The sequence below is a fragment of the Lissotriton helveticus genome, chromosome 7 (assembly GCF_964261635.1).
Source record: "Lissotriton helveticus chromosome 7, aLisHel1.1, whole genome shotgun sequence".
In the NCBI taxonomy this organism is placed as follows: Eukaryota; Metazoa; Chordata; class Amphibia; order Caudata; family Salamandridae; genus Lissotriton; species Lissotriton helveticus.
In genome coordinates, this window is record NC_136068.1 from 1,107,695,875 (window position 1) to 1,107,716,141 (window position 20,267).

The window sequence follows — 20,267 nt, forward strand, 5'->3', positions numbered from 1 at the left end:
GAGGGCATGCGGGACATGTTCGAGGCTTTGAGGCTGCTGTGCAGCAAATTAGATGAGGACCGCCTGTCGAGGAGCAGGGAGAGGCAGAAACTTGATAATTACACCAAGGTAGTAAACCGCCTCTCCACTGCCACATCTCTGCTGTGGTGGCGCTCGGTGGCCATGCAGGAGCAGATGGCACACTGCAGCTGTGATGTGGCAAGGGGGCTGGTCAAAGTGACCAGCGCACTTGAAGTGCTACAAACTGACAAGGTGGCCACTCCAGGTGATGGGGTGAAAGTGAAGAGGCTACTAGACGCAGTAGCATCATGCCCCCTCCCACAGAGTCCAGGAGGCGCAGCGAATGCCACAGCACTGCCACTGGACAGACTGGCAGTGCGGACAGTAGTGTGAAGGAACACGGCAGAGCAGTGCATGGGCACAGGAAGTAGAGCCAGCCATAACATGTTTTTTTTAAATCTTTTATTTTCCCAGTTTTGCATACAGGAATAGGAAAATCATGGCATTTAAAAGTGCATAATTGATGATATAAACAAAGCAAATACGACAGTTCAATTATAACCATTAACATGTCGACGCAGGGGTGTCATGGATCGCAGATGTACCAATAACAAAGGTCCTGGTTGTTACTACTCATTGATGTTCAATACTACAATTCGGTGCGGCTCACCGGAACAAGGACATGTGTACTATAGTGTACTCTTCTTCTGTTAAGAGTAAATATAGTTGTGCTATTCTGTTCCATATTTCACTGAAAATGTCTACCTTCTCAGGAATGTGGCAATGAGGATTGTAGGGTTCTGGGTACTGTTAAACTTGATCAGATTACTCTTTAGTTTCTCTGTGTATAGGGCCTAGTAATATCTAAGTTGGATTAGAATATCCCTGTTTCCCCTTTTCATGATACTTTAACCAGAATAGACTATATATTTGTCTCACATTCTTTAACACTTTGCTTAAACTCCTTACACATGGGTTCTATTTTCATAACTGATGTGCACATGTCATAACTTGTTTTGAAACACTTTTGGATCCTCATAAATATAATCAAGGGCACTTTAATAACTTTTTCCTATCTTTTTAAAAACATATTTTATTGATTTTTGCATATGAAAGAGTAAACCAGAAGACATTATATTTTATGCATACATGTCATCACATAAACGTTCACAAGAATGACGTTACAGTCTGATAGCAAAGTAGTGCTCATATACATAACTGATCAGCAGTTAACGTCAAACAAGTGTATATAGCTCTATTCCTAGAGTGCTTTGCAGACGGTATTCCATATGATCCAACTTTGTGGGCTACTTAATATTATACAAGTAAGTAATATAACAATCCCTTGTGGTTGCTTCTCTTTTTTTTAAAAACTACTAGCAAACTACGTCTATGCCCCCCCCCTGCAGACTCAGCCAAAGTACCACACCCTCAGTGTGTCCACTGTAATTCCGTATGTCCATAGAAATCCAAATCCTCCCACAGTAACAGTAAATTACTTTGTATAATAAAGACATATTACAGCCCATCCTCTTTCCAGCGGTTCATTGAAAGACTTGAGGTGGAAATATGTATTCCGTTAGTACCTTTGCATATCAACAGCAACAAATTCTTCTAACAACATATTTCAGGCCATAGACATTGGCTTTTTCAGCAATCTCCTGTGTTCTTCTCTCTGCAGCTCAGTACCCTCCACCCTGTCCCATCTAACCATTTCATCGTGCCATTCCTTAATGATGTTTCTTTAGCGGTCTTCCACCGCATGGAAATGTTGCACTTAGCTAGTAAAAGGGCAAGATTAGCAAATGTGTTAACTGGGTTTCCCTTCTTCCCTTTTGTACCCAACCCTAATAGGGAGTACTCCATTAAGTCATTGTTCCACACTGGGGCGATATGCTTCAGTATCATACTTACGGATGCCCAATAGTGTCGTAGTCTCGGGCAGCTCCATTGCATATGTATTAGACCCGGATCTGGTAAATGACAGCGTGGGCAACTGTCCGCTGCGTCTGGAAACATGGAACTCAGTCTGCGTTGAATCAGATAAGCCCTGTGTAGGAGCATAAGCTGCATACTTTTGAATGTAGGATTTCTAGATACCTTTTTCGGATATCCCAACGTGGAATTCCACATTTTATCAGTAAGCGCGCCCCCCACATCCCTGTCCTATTTGCTGCGGAGAGGTTGGTGCGGCACAGCTGCTATCGCACGAATCCCTCTATAAACCCACTTCATCAGATGACTCCCATTCCCCATTAAATATTGCATAGTGAGCAGGGCATGCGTTTCTGGTTCTAGCCCCTCTGGGCCCCAAGTGGTGCGTATGTATCAAGAAATACTAGCATGTAAAAGGAACGATGTAGGTGGCAATCCATGTTCTTGAAAAAAGACGTCATGGGGCATTAGGGTACCATCCAAAAAGAACATACCAATCGTGTTCACTCCCGCGTCTTCCCAAGCCAACAGTCGTCGGCTAGTAACAGTACCCGACTGGGAGGGAATTCCCAAAAGGGGAATTGTAGGAGCATATGAGGCCATCCTTTTGGTGTATCCAGTACAACAAATGCAATTCACTATAAGTGAGGTGCGGTTGAAGGGATTAAGGGTGGGCGCAAAATCCGTTCCGCTCGCGGATTTTCAGCAATTTTGCGATCCGCAAATCTCGCAAAATTGCCGATTTGTTTTTTTTTGCAGTAGATACTATCAACATGGTGGCATCTTTGTGGATAAATATGCAGGCAGGATTCACTCTGGCATGATGCTCCTGTCACAAAAATTAAACCTCAACAGGAAGCACTTATAGATTAAAAATAAAGCAGGTGCCCGAGTTGAAGCTCAAATTCAGTCACGCATTATAATCAGCCCAAACAACCAGTGAGCACGGTGTAGGCTAGGCAGGTGTGCTTCCTCCCCATATCTACCGTCTACAATTAGATGTAATCCTTGATGGAGATCTTTGCATCCACAAGTTTCTCTAGCGCAATCCCTGTGTTCTTGCTGTAACATGAGGCTGCTTTCTCCTCATCTGGTGCTCTCATCGGTCTCTGACCCTTTATAAACAAGAGGCATCTGAACTCGCATAGAAGCCCCGCCCATTTGGCCCCGCCACACACACACACTAGGGTATGCAACTTCTTCCCACCCTTTCCTCACTATCATGGACAGCTCACTCGAGGGATCTCGGTGCCTGTCGGCGCAGTGGCAAAGTTACAGATGCATGTGGTCACTGGAGACAACTTTTCTGAGCCTTTACACAGCTGTAGTGTAGCAAAAGCACTATACATTTACTCAACGAGGTACCACTTACTGATTAGCCAGTGGAAAGTACTCCAGTTGAGTAGAGGTATGGCACAACAGGTGGCATCATCGTGGATAAATATGCAGACAGGATTCATCCTGGCACAATGCTCCTGTCACAAAAATTAAACCTCAACAGGAAGCACTTACAGATATAAATAAATCAGGTGCCCAAGATGAAGCTCAAATTCAGTCACACATTATAACCAGCCCAAACAACCAGTGAGCACGGTCGAGGCAAGGCAGGTGTGCTTCCTCCCCATATCTACTGTCTACAATTAGCTGTAATCCTTGATGGAGATCTTTGAATCCATGAGTTTCTCTAGCGCAATCCCCTTGTACTTCCTGTGAACAGGAGGCTGCTTTCTCCTCATCTGGTGCTCTGATCGGTCTCTGACCCTTTATAAACAAGAAGCATGTGAACTCACATAGAAGCCTCGCCCGTTTGGCCCCGCCCCACACACACTAGGGTGTGCAACTTCTTCCCGCACTTTCCTCACTATGATGGACAGCTCACTCGAGGGACCTCGGTGCCTGTCGGTGCGGTGGCAAAGTTACAGACACACCTGGTCATTCCGTCATGGTCACATTATGTAAATCCGCGAGTTCGCGGATTTTCGCGCAAACTCGTGGATTTTTGCAGTTGGCTTGCATAACAATACGCCTTCAGATCCGGGACCCCCATTCCATTTTAGTAATTCCAATACGCCTACGGCCTGCTCCCCAGATCAGTTCAATTAATAAGGACGTCAAAAATGTAAATATCTGCGCTGGGACAATTATTGGCAAGTTAATAAAAAATTATAACACCCTAGGGAGCATCACCATTTTGGCGATAGCCACCCTACCCGCTACTGATATGGGCAGGGAAGTCCAGAATCCTATTTGGGTTTGAGTGCAGTTATAGTGCGGTTTAGGTTACCATCTAGCAGGTCTATTGTGTCCCTATATGTCTGGATTCCTAGATATCTGAAAGTATCAGGTGCTATCTGAAATTTCCACTTCCAAAAGCAAAGGCAACCGCTACATGTGTTATCAGTGAAAAAAATAGGCATAGGACTTGTTTTCATTGATCAAGAGACCTGATAATCTCTGGAACGTGTCAAAGGTAGAGGGAATGGGTTCTGAATTCTCATCAAGGTTTTTTAAATATAATATTAGGTCATCCGCATATGCAGAGACGATATGCGTACTGAGTCCCATTACAATTCCCATGTGTCCCGTCGTATTCCGGAGTTTATGTAAGAAAGCTCCAAAGCTAAAATAAATAATAATGGTGAAAGAGGACATTCCTGTCTGGTAACCCGAGCAACACTGTACTGCTGTGAGATGTGCTGTCCCATACGTGCTCGCGCTGTCGGGTTCAAATACATCAGCCGCACCAACTATGTATATGTTGCTGGTATGCCAAACCTTTAAAGGGTATAAAACATATAATGGCAGTGCAGGGAGTCAAAAGCTTGCATCCCCTTGCCTTGTCTGTTGTCGGCGTGCATGTCAGGATTTGGTGCAACCTCCTAATATTAAGCGCTGTGCTTTTGCCCAGCACGAATCTGCATTGATCAGTGTGTATCAACTGCGGTATATACTGACAAAGTTTATTCACCAACAATTTACGCACCAGCATCCAACGATGTCTAATATAGCCGTTGTAAGTGAGGTACCAGCAAATCAGAGTAGGTTGCATAAAATTTGATAGGAAGACCATCACTCCCTGGTGCTTTATTGCGAAGCAGATCTTTGATCGCCCGCCATATTTCCATGCTAGTTACCGGCAGTTCTAGTTCCTCTTTGTGGTTTTTCAATAATTGTGGGAGCTGCAGGTCATCAAAGAAGGGCTCAAAATCCACGTCTTTAAAGTCTGTTGGTTTCTCATATAATTTCTCATAGTAGCTTTTAAAAGCAGTGTTTATTTCTAGCTGGGTACTAAGAACTTCTACAATAGGGGAAACCGGCGGGGGCATCTTTAATAATTTTAGCAAGAAGGAGGCCAGCTCTATTAGCTGTGACATGTTGTTTCTGAGTGTAAAGGCAATAGTCTAGTATACGTAGGTCTTCTAAAAGTTCGGAATATTTTATATGGGCTTCTTGTAGTTGTGCCCGTTGTGTATAGTTCTGTGAAGTTTACTGTTCTGATCTACTCAATCAGTTTTCGACCTGTCAGTTGTTCAATGAGAGCGAGCAGTGCTCCCGCTTTCGTACTAATCACTACCCCCTTTATTACAGTCTTAAAGGCATCCAACTCAATTTGACGCATGCTCGCTGTATCCGCATTGTCAGAAAAATAATTGTCTATGGCTGTGGATAGTGTGCTACGAAAGACCAAGTGCTAGATGTAGGTAATCCAGAAATACCGAGTCCTTAATAGCGAATTTTACCGATTCGTTATTAAGAACTCGGTATTCCATTTGTACGTAATGATTCGGTAAAAATTACTGATTCGGTAAAAATCGCTAAAAAATAGCGATTCGGAATGAATCGGTAAAACAATTGGTAATTGTGGAATCATCCAATCCTGTGCATCATCATTACCTCCCAAACAGGAAGTGGCCACACCCATGCAGCTGCACTGAACCTGGAGCTGACTGTGAGGCAGGGAGCAGAGCAGAGAATCCAGGAGCAAACCAACTGATTTTTGCAACCAATGGCCAACCAGGAGAGCGAGAAGGAGGCTGCTGAAAGAAAAAGGAAACACAAATTTAGTGAGAGGGAGCTGGAGGTCCTCATTGAGGATGTGACCAAGGACCACGAGAAATTATTCAGAAAACAGTCCCTGCACGTGCCAGAGTCACAGAAAAGACAGATCGGGCTTGCCATACAGGAAAAAGAATCGGAGTCACCCAGCGCTCCATTGAGCACCTGAAAAAAAGATGGTATGACCTAAGGAAGACAGCTCAGGCGAGAATGGCAGAGAGGCAGAAGCAGGCCGCCCATACAGGTGGAGGGAGAAACACAGCACCTGCACCAACTGCTCTTGAACTCCTTGTTGAGTCCACCCTCCAGCCGGAGAGTGTGAGTGGGACTGGCGATGCAGACAGCTCAGCCAGAGCTGCCAACAAACAAGGTAAGATGCATTCACAGCATGCTGTGCCCCCCACTCTCTACCCCCAATCCCCAAAGAGGCATAGGGACCCCAGTCCAGTACATGTTTTATTTAAAACCTGCAATGCATTATGGGAGATGTAGTCAGGAGTAACACATGTCAGAACAGTCAGTCCACTGAACCCAACGGCATGTGACACCAATTAGCAAATAGCAAGCAGAGGACAGTCAGTGTGATTGGCAGGCATGAAATTTATTACAATGCAAATGCTGCCAGATAAGTGTGCATATGTACATTCTGTCTTCACAGGCGAGCCATCTCACAGGGCAGCTGAGGGGGGCAAAGCAAAGGCACCCAGGACCGAGAGGAGACAGGAGGAGGAGATCCAGGTGCCTGCTGGGCACACCACCCACCCACCACCACCACCATCATCATCACCATCACCACCATCACCACTGCCACCATCCACGCCACCAGCACCGAGAGGCAGGAGGCATCCAGTGGCCACCCTCCAGCCGATGGAGGTGTCCGAGGAGGACAGCACAGGAGGACAACAGTCCCAGGTGGCTGAGGATTAAGTATGGGTGAAATTTGCGAATTCGCGCCAAATCGTAACCGCGATTCGCAAATTTCACAAATTCCGCAAACTCACTGATTTTTTTTTTGCCAGTTCGCGATGGTTTTTTATAAGTTCGGGAACGCAAACTTACTTGTGTGGTCGCAACGGTCACGACCATGTTGTTTCCACGTGTCCAGCCTGTTTGCGATCCTGTGGTTCATCACGGCCACCCTCTGGTTCACCACTGCCACCCTCTGGTTCATCACAGCACCCTCTGGTTCATCACAGCACCCTCTGGTTCACCACTGCCACCCTCTGGTTCTCCACTGCCACCCTCTGGTTCACCACTGTCACACTTTGGTTCACCACTGTCACCCTCTGGTCCATCACTGCCACCCTCTGGTTCACCACTGCCATCCTCTGGTTCATCACTGTCACCCTCTGGTTCATCACTGCCACCCTCTGGTTCACCATTGCCACCCTCTGGTTCACCACTGCCACCCTCTGGTTCATCACAGCACCCTCTGATTCATCACAGCACCCTCTGGTTCACCACTACCACCCACTGATTCATCACTGCTACCCTCTGGTTCACCACTGCCACCCTCTGGTTCACCACTGCCACCCTCCGGTTCACCACTGCCACCCTCTGGTTCATCACAGCACCCTCCGGTTCATCACAGCACCCTCTGGTTCACCACTGCCACCCTCTGGTTCACCACTGCCACCCTCTAGTTCACCACCGCCACCCTCTGGTTCATCACAGCACCCTCTGGTTCATCACAGCACCCTCTGGTTCACCATTGCCACCCTCTGGTTCACCACTGCCACCCTCTGGTTCATCACTGTCAACCTTTGGTTCATCACAGCACCCTCTGGTTCACCACTGCCACCCTCTAGTTCATTACTGTCACACTCTGGTTCATCACTGCCACCCTCTGGTTCATCACTGCCACCCTCTGGCTCACCACTGCCACCCTCTGGTTCACTACTGTCACCCTCTGGTTCATCACTGCCACCCTCTGGTTCATCACAACATCCTCTGGTTCACCACTGCCACCCTCTGGTTCACCACTGCCACCCTCTGGTTCATCACTGTCACCCTTTGGCTCATCACAGTACCCTCTGGTTCATCACTGCCACCCTCTGGTTCATCACAGCACCCTCTGGTTCACCACTGCCACCCTCTGGTTCACCACTGCCACCCTCTGGTTCATCACTGTCACCCTCTGGTTCATCACTGCCACCCTCTGGTTCACCAGTGCCACCCTCTGGTTCACCACAGCACCCTCTGGTTCACCACTGCCACCCTCTGGTTCACCACTGCACCCTCTGGTTCATCACTGCCACCCTCTGGTTCACCACTGCCACCCTCTGGTTCATCACAGCACGCTCTGGTTCACCACTGCATCTTCTGGTTCATCACAGCACTCTCTGGTTCACCACTGCACCTTCTGGTTCATCGCAGCACCCTCTGGTTCACCACTGTAGATCATGGGGAGAAAGCACACCTGGCCAGCCTCAACCTAGACAAATTAATTTGGGGCTTAATATGTTACTGAATTTGAGCTTCAAGTCCGGCACCTGCTTCCTTATCTGTAAGTGCTTCCTGTTGCAGTTTAATTTTTGTGAAAGGAGCATTGTGCCAAACTTGTAACTATTACTGACTCTGCTTCAAGGGTCAGAGCAGGGTCAGAGAATAGTTGCAAGTAGGCAACGAACTCTGGAGGCGCCACTCAGGAAGTACTTACAGGGTCACAGCAGGCAGGTGCCCAAGTTGAAGTTTATTTCTTTGTAACCATTTTGTAAATGATTTTTCAGCAATTTCGCGGGATTCGCATATCACGAAATTGCAGAAAATCCGCAAATTCCGCGAGCGGAACGAATTTTCCGCCCACACTTACTGAGGATGCCAAAGGGGCAGGGTCACAGTCTCCCACAGAGCACACCCACACAAGTTACAGACGCCGCAGGGAAAGGGCAGCCAGTCCTCATTCTCAGGGCGAAGATGAAAGTGTTCACTGGGCTTGAAGGGAACATGTTGAAGGTCCAGCGCCTGCAAGGAAGAGCAATTAGGTCAGTGCAGCGGGAGATGGCACACATGAATGCCCACATGCACCATATTGAGAAGGTCATCAGTTCCATCAACACTCCCATGGCTGAGGGCATGCGGGACATGTTCGAGGCTGTGAGGCTGCTGTGCAGCAAATTAGATGAGGACCGCCTGTCGAGGAGCAGGGAGAGGCAGAAACTTGATAATTACACCAAGGTAGTAAACCGCCTCTCCACTGCCACATCTCTGCTGTGGCGGCGCTCGGTGGCCATGCAGGAGCAGATGGCACACTGCAGCTGTGATGTGGCAAGGGGGCTGGTCAAAGTGACCAGCGCACTTGAAGTGCTACAAACTGACAAGGTGGCCACTCCAGGTGATGGGGGTGAAAGTGAAGAGGCTACTAGACGCAGTAGCATCATGCCCCCTCCCACAGAGTCCAGGAGGCGCAGCGAATGCCACAGCACTGCCACTGGACAGACTGGCAGTGCGGACAGTAGTGTGAAGGAACACGGCAGTGCAGTGCATGGGCACAGGAAGTAGAGCCAGCCATAACATGTTTTTTTTTAATCTTTTATTTTCCCAGTTTTGCATACAGGAATAGGAAAATCATGGCATTTAAAAGTGCATAATTGATGATATAAACAAAGCAAATACGACAGTTCAATTATAACCATTAACATGTCGACGCAGGGGTGTCATGGATCGCAGATGTACCAATAACAAAGGTCCTGGTTGTTACTACTCATTGATGTTCAATACTACAATTCGGTGCGGCTCACCGGAACAAGGACATGTGTACTATAGTGTACTCTTCTTCTGTTAAGAGTAAATATAGTTGTGCTATTCTGTTCCATATTTCACTGAAAATGTCTACCTTCTCAGGAATGTGGCAATGAGGATTGTAGGGTTCTGGGTACTGTTAAACTTGATCAGATTACTCTTTAGTTTCTCTGTGTATAGGGCCTAGTAATATCTAAGTTGGATTAGAATATCCCTGTTTCCCCTTTTCATGATACTTTAACCAGAATAGACTATATATTTGTCTCACATTCTTTAACACTTTGCTTAAACTCCTTACACATGGGTTCTATTTTCATAACTGATGTGCACATGTCATAACTTGTTTTGAAACACTTTTGGATCCTCATAAATATAATCAAGGGCACTTTAATAACTTTTTCCTATCTTTTTAAAAACATATTTTATTGATTTTTGCATATGAAAGAGTAAACCAGAAGACATTATATTTTATGCATACATGTCATCACATAAACGTTCACAAGAATGACGTTACAGTCTGATAGCAAAGTAGTGCTCATATACATAACTGATCAGCAGTTAACGTCAAACAAGTGTATATAGCTCTATTCCTAGAGTGCTTTGCAGACGGTATTCCATATGATCCAACTTTGTGGGCTACTTAATATTATACAAGTAAGTAATATAACAATCCCTTGTGGTTGCTTCTCTTTTTTAAAAAACTACTAGCAAACTACGTCTATGCCCCCCCCCTGCAGACTCAGCCAAAGTACCACACCCTCAGTGTGTCCACTGTAATTCCGTATGTCCATAGAAATCCAAATCCTCCCACAGTAACAGTAAATTACTTTGTATAATAAAGACATATTACAGCCCATCCTCTTTCCAGCGGTTCATTGAAAGACTTGAGGTGGAAATATGTATTCCGTTAGTACCTTTGCATATCAACAGCAACAAATTCTTCTAACAACATATTTCAGTCCATAGACATTGGCTTTTTCAGCAATCTCCTGTGTTCTTCTCTCTGCAGCTCAGTACCCTCCACCCTGTCCCATCTAACCATTTCATCGTGCCATTCCTTAATGATGTTTCTTTAGCGGTCTTCCACCGCATGGAAATGTTGCACTTAGCTAGTAAAAGGGCAAGATTAGCAAATGTGTTAACTGGGTTTCCCTTCTTCCCTTTTGTACCCAACCCTAATAGGGAGTACTCCATTAAGTCATTGTTCCACACTGGGGCGATATCCTTCAGTATCATACTTACGGATGCCCAATAGTGTCGTAGTCTCGGGCAGCTCCATTGCATATGTATTAGACCCGGATCTGGTAAATGACAGCGTGGGCAACTGTCCGCTACGTCTGGAAACATGGAACTCAGTCTGCGTTGAATCAGATAAGCCCTGTGTAGGAGCATAAGCTGCATACATTTGAATGTAGGATTTCTAGATACCTTTTTCGGATATCCCAACGTGGAATTCCACATTTTATCAGTAAGCGCGCCCCCCACATCCCTGTCCTATTTGCTGCGGAGAGGTTGGTGCGGCACAGCTGCTATCGCACGAATCCCTCTATAAACCCACTTCATCAGATGACTCCCATTCCCCATTAAATATTGCATAGTGAGCAGGGCATGCGTTTCTGGTTCTAGCCCCTCTGGGCCCCAAGTGGTGCGTATGTATCAAGAAATACTAGCATGTAAAAGGAACGATGTAGGTGGCAATCCATGTTCTTGAAAAAATACGTCATGGGGCATTAGGGTACCATCCAAAAAGAACATACCAATCGTGTTCACTCCCGCGTCTTCCCAAGCCAACAGTCGTCGGCTAGTAACAGTACCCGACTGGGAGGGAATTCCCAAAAGGGGAATTGTAGGAGCATATGAGGCCATCCTTTTGGTGTATCCAGTACAACAAATGCAATTCACTATAAGTGAGGTGCGGTTGAAGGGATTAAGGGTGGGCGCAAAATCCGTTCCGCTCGCGGATTTTCAGCAATTTTGCGATCCGCAAATCTCGCAAAATTGCCGATTTGTTTTTTTTTGCAGTAGATACTATCAACATGGTGGCATCTTTGTGGATAAATATGCAGGCAGGATTCACTCTGGCATGATGCTCCTGTCACAAAAATTAAACCTCAACAGGAAGCACTTATAGATTAAAAATAAAGCAGGTGCCCGAGTTGAAGCTCAAATTCAGTCACGCATTATAATCAGCCCAAACAACCAGTGAGCACGGTGTAGGCTAGGCAGGTGTGCTTCCTCCCCATATCTACCGTCTACAATTAGATGTAATCCTTGATGGAGATCTTTGCATCCACAAGTTTCTCTAGCGCAATCCCTGTGTTCTTGCTGTAACATGAGGCTGCTTTCTCCTCATCTGGTGCTGTCATCGGTCTCTGACCCTTTATAAACAAGAGGCATCTGAACTCGCATAGAAGCCCCGCCCATTTGGCCCCGCCACACACACACACTAGGGTGTGCAACTTCTTCCCACCCTTTCCTCACAATCATGGACAGCTCACTCGAGGGATCTCGGTGTCTGTCGGCGCAGTGGCAAAGTTACAGATGCATGTGGTCACTGGAGACAACTTTTCTGAGCCTTTACACAGCTGTAGTGTAGCAAAAGCACTATACATTTACTCAACGAGGTACCACTTACTGATTAGCCAGTGGAAAGTACTCCAGTTGAGTAGAGGTATGGCACAACAGGTGGCATCATCGTGGATAAATATGCAGACAGGATTCATCCTGGCACAATGCTCCTGTCACAAAAATTAAACCTCAACAGGAAGCACTTACAGATATAAATAAATCAGGTGCCCAAGATGAAGCTCAAATTCAGTCACACATTATAACCAGCCCAAACAACCAGTGAGCATGGTCGAGGCAAGGCAGGTGTGCTTCCTCCCCATATCTACTGTCTACAATTAGATGTAATCCTTGATGGAGATCTTTGAATCCATGAGTTTCTCTAGCGCAATCCCCTTGTACTTCCTGTGAACAGGAGGCTGCTTTCTCCTCATCTGGTGCTCTGATCGGTCTCTGACCCTTTATAAACAAGAAGCATGTGAACTCACATAGAAGCCTCGCCCGTTTGGCCCCGCCCCACACACACTAGGGTGTGCAACTTCTTCCCGCACTTTCCTCACTATGATGGACAGCTCACTCGAGGGACCTCGGCGCCTGTCGGTGCGGTGGCAAAGTTACAGACACACCTGGTCATTCCGTCATGGTCACATTATGTAAATCCGCGAGTTCGCGGATTTTCGCGCAAACTCGTGGATTTTTGCAGTTGGCTTGCATAACAATACGCCTTCAGATCCGGGACCCCCATTCAATTTTAGTAATTCCAATACGCCTACGGCCTGCTCCCCAGATCAGTTCAATTAATAAGGACGTCAAAAATGTAAATATCTGCGCTGGGACAATTATTGGCAAGTTAATAAAAAATTATAACACCCTAGGGAGCATCACCATTTTGGCGATAGCCACCCTACCCGCCACTGATATGGGCAGGGAAGTCCAGAATCCTATTTGGGTTTGAGCGCAGTTATAGTGCGGTTTAGGTTACCATCTAGCAGGTCTATTGTGTCCCTATATGTCTGGATTCCTAGATATCTGAAAGTATCAGGTGCTATCTGAAATTTCCACTTCCAAAAGCAAAGGCAACCGCTACATGTGTTATCAGTGAAAAAAATAGGCATAGGACTTGTTTTCATTGATCAAGAGACCTGATAATCTCTGGAACGTGTCAAAGGTAGAGGGAATGGGTTCTGAATTCTCATCAAGGTTTTTTAAATATAATATTAGGTCATCCGCATATGCAGAGACGATATGCGTACTGAGTCCCATTACAATTCCTATGTGTCCCGTCGTATTCCGGAGTTTATGTAAGAAAGCTCCAAAGCTAAAATAAATAATAATGGTGAAAGAGGACATTCCTGTCTGGTAACCCGAGCAACACTGTACTGCTGTGAGATGTGCTGTCCCATACGTGCTCGCGCTGTCGGGTTCAAATACATCAGCCGCACCAACTATGTATATGTTGCTGGTATGCCAAACCTTTAAAGGGTATAAAACATATAATGGCAGTGCAGGGAGTCAAAAGCTTGCATCCCCTTGCCTTGTCTGTTGTCGGCGTGCATGTCAGGATTTGGTGCAACCTCCTAATATTAAGCGCTGTGCTTTTGCCCGGCACGAATCTGCATTGATCAGTGTGTATCAACTGCGGTATATACTGACAAAGTTTATTCACCAACAATTTACGCACCAGCATCCAACGATGTCTAATACAGCCGTTGTAAGTGAGGTACCAGCAAATCAGAGTAGGTTGCATAAAATTTGATAGGAAGACCATCACTCCCTGGTGCTTTATTGCGAAGCAGATCTTTGATCGCCCGCCATATTTCCATGCTAGTTACCGGCAGTTCTAGTTCCTCTTTGTGGTTTTTCAATAATTGTGGGAGCTGCAGGTCATCAAAGAAGGGCTCAAAATCCACGTCTTTAAAGTCTGTTGGTTTCTCATATAATTTCTCATAGTAGCTTTTAAAAGCAGTGTTTATTTCTAGCTGGGTACTAAGAACTTCTAGAATAGGGGAAACCGGCGGGGGCATCTTTAATGATTTTAGCAAGAAGGAGGCCAGCTCTATTAGCTGTGACATGTTGTTTCTGAGTGTAAAGGCGATAGTCTAGTATACGTAGGTCTTCTAAAAGTTCGGAATATTTTATATGGGCTTCTTGTAGTTGTGCCCGTTGTGTATAGTTCTGTGAAGTTTACTGTTCTGATCTACTCAATCAGTTTTCGACCTGTCAGTTGTTCAATGAGAGCGAGCAGTGCTCCCGCTTTCGTACTAATCACTACCCCCTTTATTACAGTCTTAAAGGCATCCAACTCAATTTGACGCATGCTCGCTGTATCCGCATTGTCAGAAAAATAATTGTCTATGGCTGTGGATAGTGTGCTACGAAAGACCAAGTGCTAGATGTAGGTAATCCAGAAATACCGAGTCCTTAATAGCGAATTTTACCGATTCGTTATTAAGAACTCGGTATTCCATTTGTACGTAATGATTCGGTAAAAATTACTGATTTGGTAAAAATCGCTAAAAAATAGCGATTCTGAATGAATCGGTAAAACAATTGGTAATTGTGGAATCATCCAATCCTGTGCATCATCATTACCTCCCAAACAGGAAGTGGCCACACCCATGCAGCTGCACTGAACCTGGAGCTGACTGTGAGGCAGGGAGCAGAGCAGAGAATCCAGGAGCAAACCAACTGATTTTTGCAACCAATGGCCAACCAGGAGAGCGAGAAGGAGGCTGCTGAAAGAAAAAGGAAACACAAATTTAGTGAGAGGGAGCTGGAGGTCCTCATTGAGGATGTGACCAAGGACCACGAGAAATTATTCAGAAAACAGTCCCTGCACGTGCCAGAGTCACAGAAAAGACAGATCTGGCTTGCCATACAGGAAAAAGAATCGGAGTCACCCAGTGCTCCATTGAGCACCTGAAAAAAAGATGGTATGACCTAAGGAAGACAGCTCAGGCGAGAATGGCAGAGAGGCAGAAGCAGGCCGCCCGTACAGGTGGAGGGAGGAACACAGCACCTGCACCAACTGCTCTTGAACTCCTTGTTGAGTCCACCCTCCAGCCGGAGAGTGTGAGTGGGACTGGCGATGCAGACAGCTCAGCCAGAGCTGCCAACAAACAAGGTAAGATGCATTCACAGCATGCTGTGCCCCCCACTCTCTACCCCCAATCCCCAAAGAGGCATAGGGACCCCACTCCAGTACATGTTTTATTTAAAACCTGCAATGCATTATGGGAGATGTAGTCAGGAGTAACACATGTCAGAACAGTCAGTCCACTGAACCCAACGGCATGTGACACCAATTAGCAAATAGCAAGCAGAGGACAGTCAGTGTGATTGGCAGGCATGAAATTTATTACAATGCAAATGCTGCCAGATAAGTGTGCATATGTACATTCTGTCTTCACAGGCGAGCCATCTCACAGGGCAGCTGAGGGGGGCAAAGCAAAGGCACCCAGGACCGAGAGGAGACAGGAGGAGGAGATCCAGGTGCCTGCTGGGCACACCACCCACCCACCACCACCACCATCATCATCACCATCACCACCATCACCACTGCCACCATCCACGCCACCAGCACCGAGAGGCAGGAGGCATCCAGTGGCCACCCTCCAGCCGATGGAGGTGTCCGAGGAGGACAGCACAGGAGGACAACAGTCCCAGGTGGCTGAGGATTAAGTATGGGTGAAATTTGCGAATTCGCGCCAAATCGTAACCGCGATTCGCAAATTTCACAAATTCCGCAAACTCGCTGATTTTTTTTTTGCCAGTTCGCGATGGTTTTTTATAAGTTTGGGAACGCAAACTTACTTGTGTGGTCGCAACGGTCACGACCATGTTGTTTCCACGTGTCCAGCCTGTTCGCGATCCTGTGGTTCATCACGGCCACCCTCTGGTTCACCACTGCCACCCTCTGGTTCATCACAGCACCCTCTGGTTCATCACAGCACCCTCTGGTTCACCACTGCCACCCTCTGGTTCTCCACTGCCACCCTCTGGTTCACCACTGTCACACTTTGGTTCACCACTGTCACCCTCTGGTCCATCACTGCCACCCTCTGGTTCACCACTGCCATCCTCTGGTTCATCACTGTCACCCTCTGGTTCATCACTGCCACCCTCTGGTTCACCATTGCCACCCTCTGGTTCACCACTGCCACCCTTTGGTTCATCACAGCACCCTCTGATTCATCACAGCACCCTCTGGTTCACCACTACCACCCACTGATTCATCACTGCTACCCTCTGGTTCACCACTGCCACACTCTGGTTCACCACTGTCACCCTCTGGTTCATCACTGCCACCCTCTGGTTCACCACTGCCACCCTCTGGTTCATCACTGTCACCCTCTGGTTCATCACTGCCACCATCTGTTTCACCACTGCCACCCTCTGTTTCACCACTGCCACCCTCTGGTTCTTCACAGCACCCTCTGGTTCATCACAGCACCCTGTGGTTCATCACTGCCACCCTCTGGTTCATCACTGCCACCCTCTGGTTCATCACTGCCACCCTCTGGTTCACCACTGCCACCCTCCGGTTCACCACTGCCACCCTCTGGTTCATCACAGCACCCTCCGGTTCATCACAGCACCCTCTGGTTCACCACTGCCACCCTCTGGTTCACCACTGCCACCCTCTAGTTCACCACCGCCACCCTCTGGTTCATCACAGCACCCTCTGGTTCATCACAGCACCCTCTGGTTCACCATTGCCACCCTCTGGTTCACCACTGCCACCCTCTAGTTCATTACTGTCACACTCTGGTTCATCACTGCCACCCTCTGGTTCATCACTGCCACCCTCTGGCTCACCACTGCCACCCTCTGGTTCACTACTGTCACCCTCTGGTTCATCACTGCCACCCTCTGGTTCATCACAACATCCTCTGGTTCACCACTGCCACCCTCTGGTTCACCACTGCCACCCTCTAGTTCATCACTGTCACCCTTTGGCTCATCACAGTACCCTCTGGTTCATCACTGCCACCCTCTGGTTCATCACAGCACCCTCTGGTTCACCACTGCCACCCTCTGGTTCACCACTGCCACCCTCTGGTTCATCACTGTCACCCTCTGGTTCATCACTGCCACCCTCTGGTTCACCAGTGCCACCCTCTGGTTCACCACAGCACCCTCTGGTTCACCACTGCCACCCTCTGGTTCACCACTGCACCCTCTGGTTCATCACTGCCACCCTCTGGTTCACCACTGCCACCCTCTGGTTCATCACAGCACGCTCTGGTTCACCACTGCATCTTCTGGTTCATCACAGCACCCTCTGGTTCACCACTGCACCTTCTGGTTGATCGCAGCACCCTCTGGTTCACCACTGTAGATCATGGGGAGAAAGCACACCTGGCCAGCCTCAACCTAGACAAATTAATTTGGGGCTTAATATGTTACTGAATTTGAGCTTCAAGTCCGGCACCTGCTTCCTTATCTGTAAGTGCTTCCTGTTGCAGTTTAATTTTTGTGAAAGGAGCATTGTGCCAAACTTGTAACTATTACTGACTCTGCTTCAAGGGTCAGAGCAGGGTCAGAGAATAGTTGCAAGTAGGCAACGAACTCTGGAGGCGCCACTCAGGAAGTACTTACAGGGTCACAGCAGGCAGGTGCCCAAGTTGAAGTTTATTTCTTTGTAACCATTTTGTAAATGATTTTTCAGCAATTTCGCGGGATTCGCATATCACGAAATTGCAGAAAATCCGCAAATTCCGCGAGCGGAACGAATTTTCCGCCCACACTTACTGAGGATGCCAAAGGGGCAGGGTCACAGTCTCCCACAGAGCACACCCACACAAGTTACAGACGCCGCAGGGAAAGGGCAGCCAGTCCTCATTCTCAGGGCGAAGATGAAAGTGTTCACTGGGCTTGAAGGGAACATGTTGAAGGTCCAGCGCCTGCAAGGAAGAGCAATTAGGTCAGTGCAGCGGGAGATGGCACACATGAATGCCCACATGCACCATATTGAGAAGGTCATCAGTTCCATCAACACTCCCATGGCTGAGGGCATGCGGGACATGTTCGAGGCTGTGAGGCTGCTGTGCAGCAAATTAGATGAGGACCGCCTGTCGAGGAGCAGGGAGAGGCAGAAACTTGATAATTACACCAAGGTAGTAAACCGCCTCTCCACTGCCACATCTCTGCTGTGGCGGCGCTCGGTGGCCATGCAGGAGCAGATGGCACACTGCAGCTGTGATGTGGCAAGGGGGCTGGTCAAAGTGACCAGTGCACTTGAAGTGCTACAAACTGACAAGGTGGCCACTCCAGGTGATGGGGGTGAAAGTGAAGAGGCTACTAGACGCAGTAGCATCATGCCCCCTCCCACAGAGTCCAGGAGGCGCAGCGAATGCCACAGCACTGCCACTGGACAGACTGGCAGTGCGGACAGTAGTGTGAAGGAACACGGCAGTGCAGTGCATGGGCACAGGAAGTAGAGCCAGCCATAACATGTTTTTTTTTAATCTTTTATTTTCCCAGTTTTGCATACAGGAATAGGAAAATCATGGCATTTAAAAGTGCATAATTGATGATATAAACAAAGCAAATACGACAGTTCAATTATAACCATTAACATGTCGACGCAGGGGTGTCATGGATCGCAGATGTACCAATAACAAAGGTCCTGGTTGTTACTACTCATTGATGTTCAATACTACAATTCGGTGCAGCTCACCGGAACAAGGACATGTCATATAACATGACGGCATCATAGGCATAAGCTCAAAAAAGGGGAAACCAAAAGGAAAGGACACAGTGGAAAAGAAAAGCAGAATATTACAGACATGCGCACCTGGAGATGAAGATCCCCGTAGGGTCAATACCATTAATACTTTGCAAATGTTGAGCAGCACGAACCCTAGCTATGTATGCTCTATAAGGGCCCCAAATGTCCAAAGGTCGGGAAGAACACGGGATCAGAGTGTCGTATTCTTCGCACTTAGTATTACAAAATGCAAGACTCCTAAGCCAAGCCTCCAAGGATGGGGATTTCTCACTACCCCACAGGAGAGCAACCTCTCTTTTGGCCAAAAGGAAACCCAATGCCGCAAGTCTTCGTACCGTCGGGAGAAAGGTGGATACGTAGCCCAACAGAGCAGTTCCAGTGTGGGAACCAATTGAATGGAAAGTATGTCGCCTAGAGTGGAGTGTACCAGGGACCAATACTGGTGTATTTTAGGGCATGTCCATGAGAGATGGGCGAAATCAGCGTAAGGAGCCCCACATTTCAGACAATGATGTGACCTATTCGGGTCCATCCTGTGTAAACGTGCCGGTGTGTGATACATCCTACGGAGGAATTTAAAATGAAGGAGTTTGTGCCTACTGTTTAAGGAAACCTCCTTTGTAGCCCTACAGCACTATTCCCATTGATCATCAGTAATAGCTTTACCCAGATCCACCTCCCACGCAGCGCGCACCCTGGAGTCAGCTGAGGGGATGATCTTGTTACATTGTCTATACATTTTGGAATCCAAATGTGCACTGGTAGGTTGTTGTATAAGCAACGTCAGTGCCCCCCACTGACGTTGGTTCCAGCGCTACTGGAAAAGAGGGGAAAGCGGCCCGGAGCATAGATAAAATACGTGTTAATACAAATGTGTCCATAAACGAGCGGTCAGAAAATTGCTTGTCCTCTGAAACAGAAAAAGCATGGCCCTCAGGAAACAGGTCTCCCACTGTGCCAATGTGGAATTTGGACAAGGTCCGCTGAATCAACACCTCCCCAGTTATTGGGAACAAAGAGGGGTGCGGTAGAGGCAGCGATGGTGAGTATAGACGTTCAAGGCCCAACAGTTTGTAAAGTCTACCCCATGCCCAGCAAGTAGTTCAAGTCAGTCAAATGATCTTTATTCGGAGTAAATACATCCATAAAAGTACAGTACAAATTGAACATTAAAAAATCACATATTAAAACAATTAGTACATCGTATTAGTGCAGTTAATAAAACCGATAATTATTG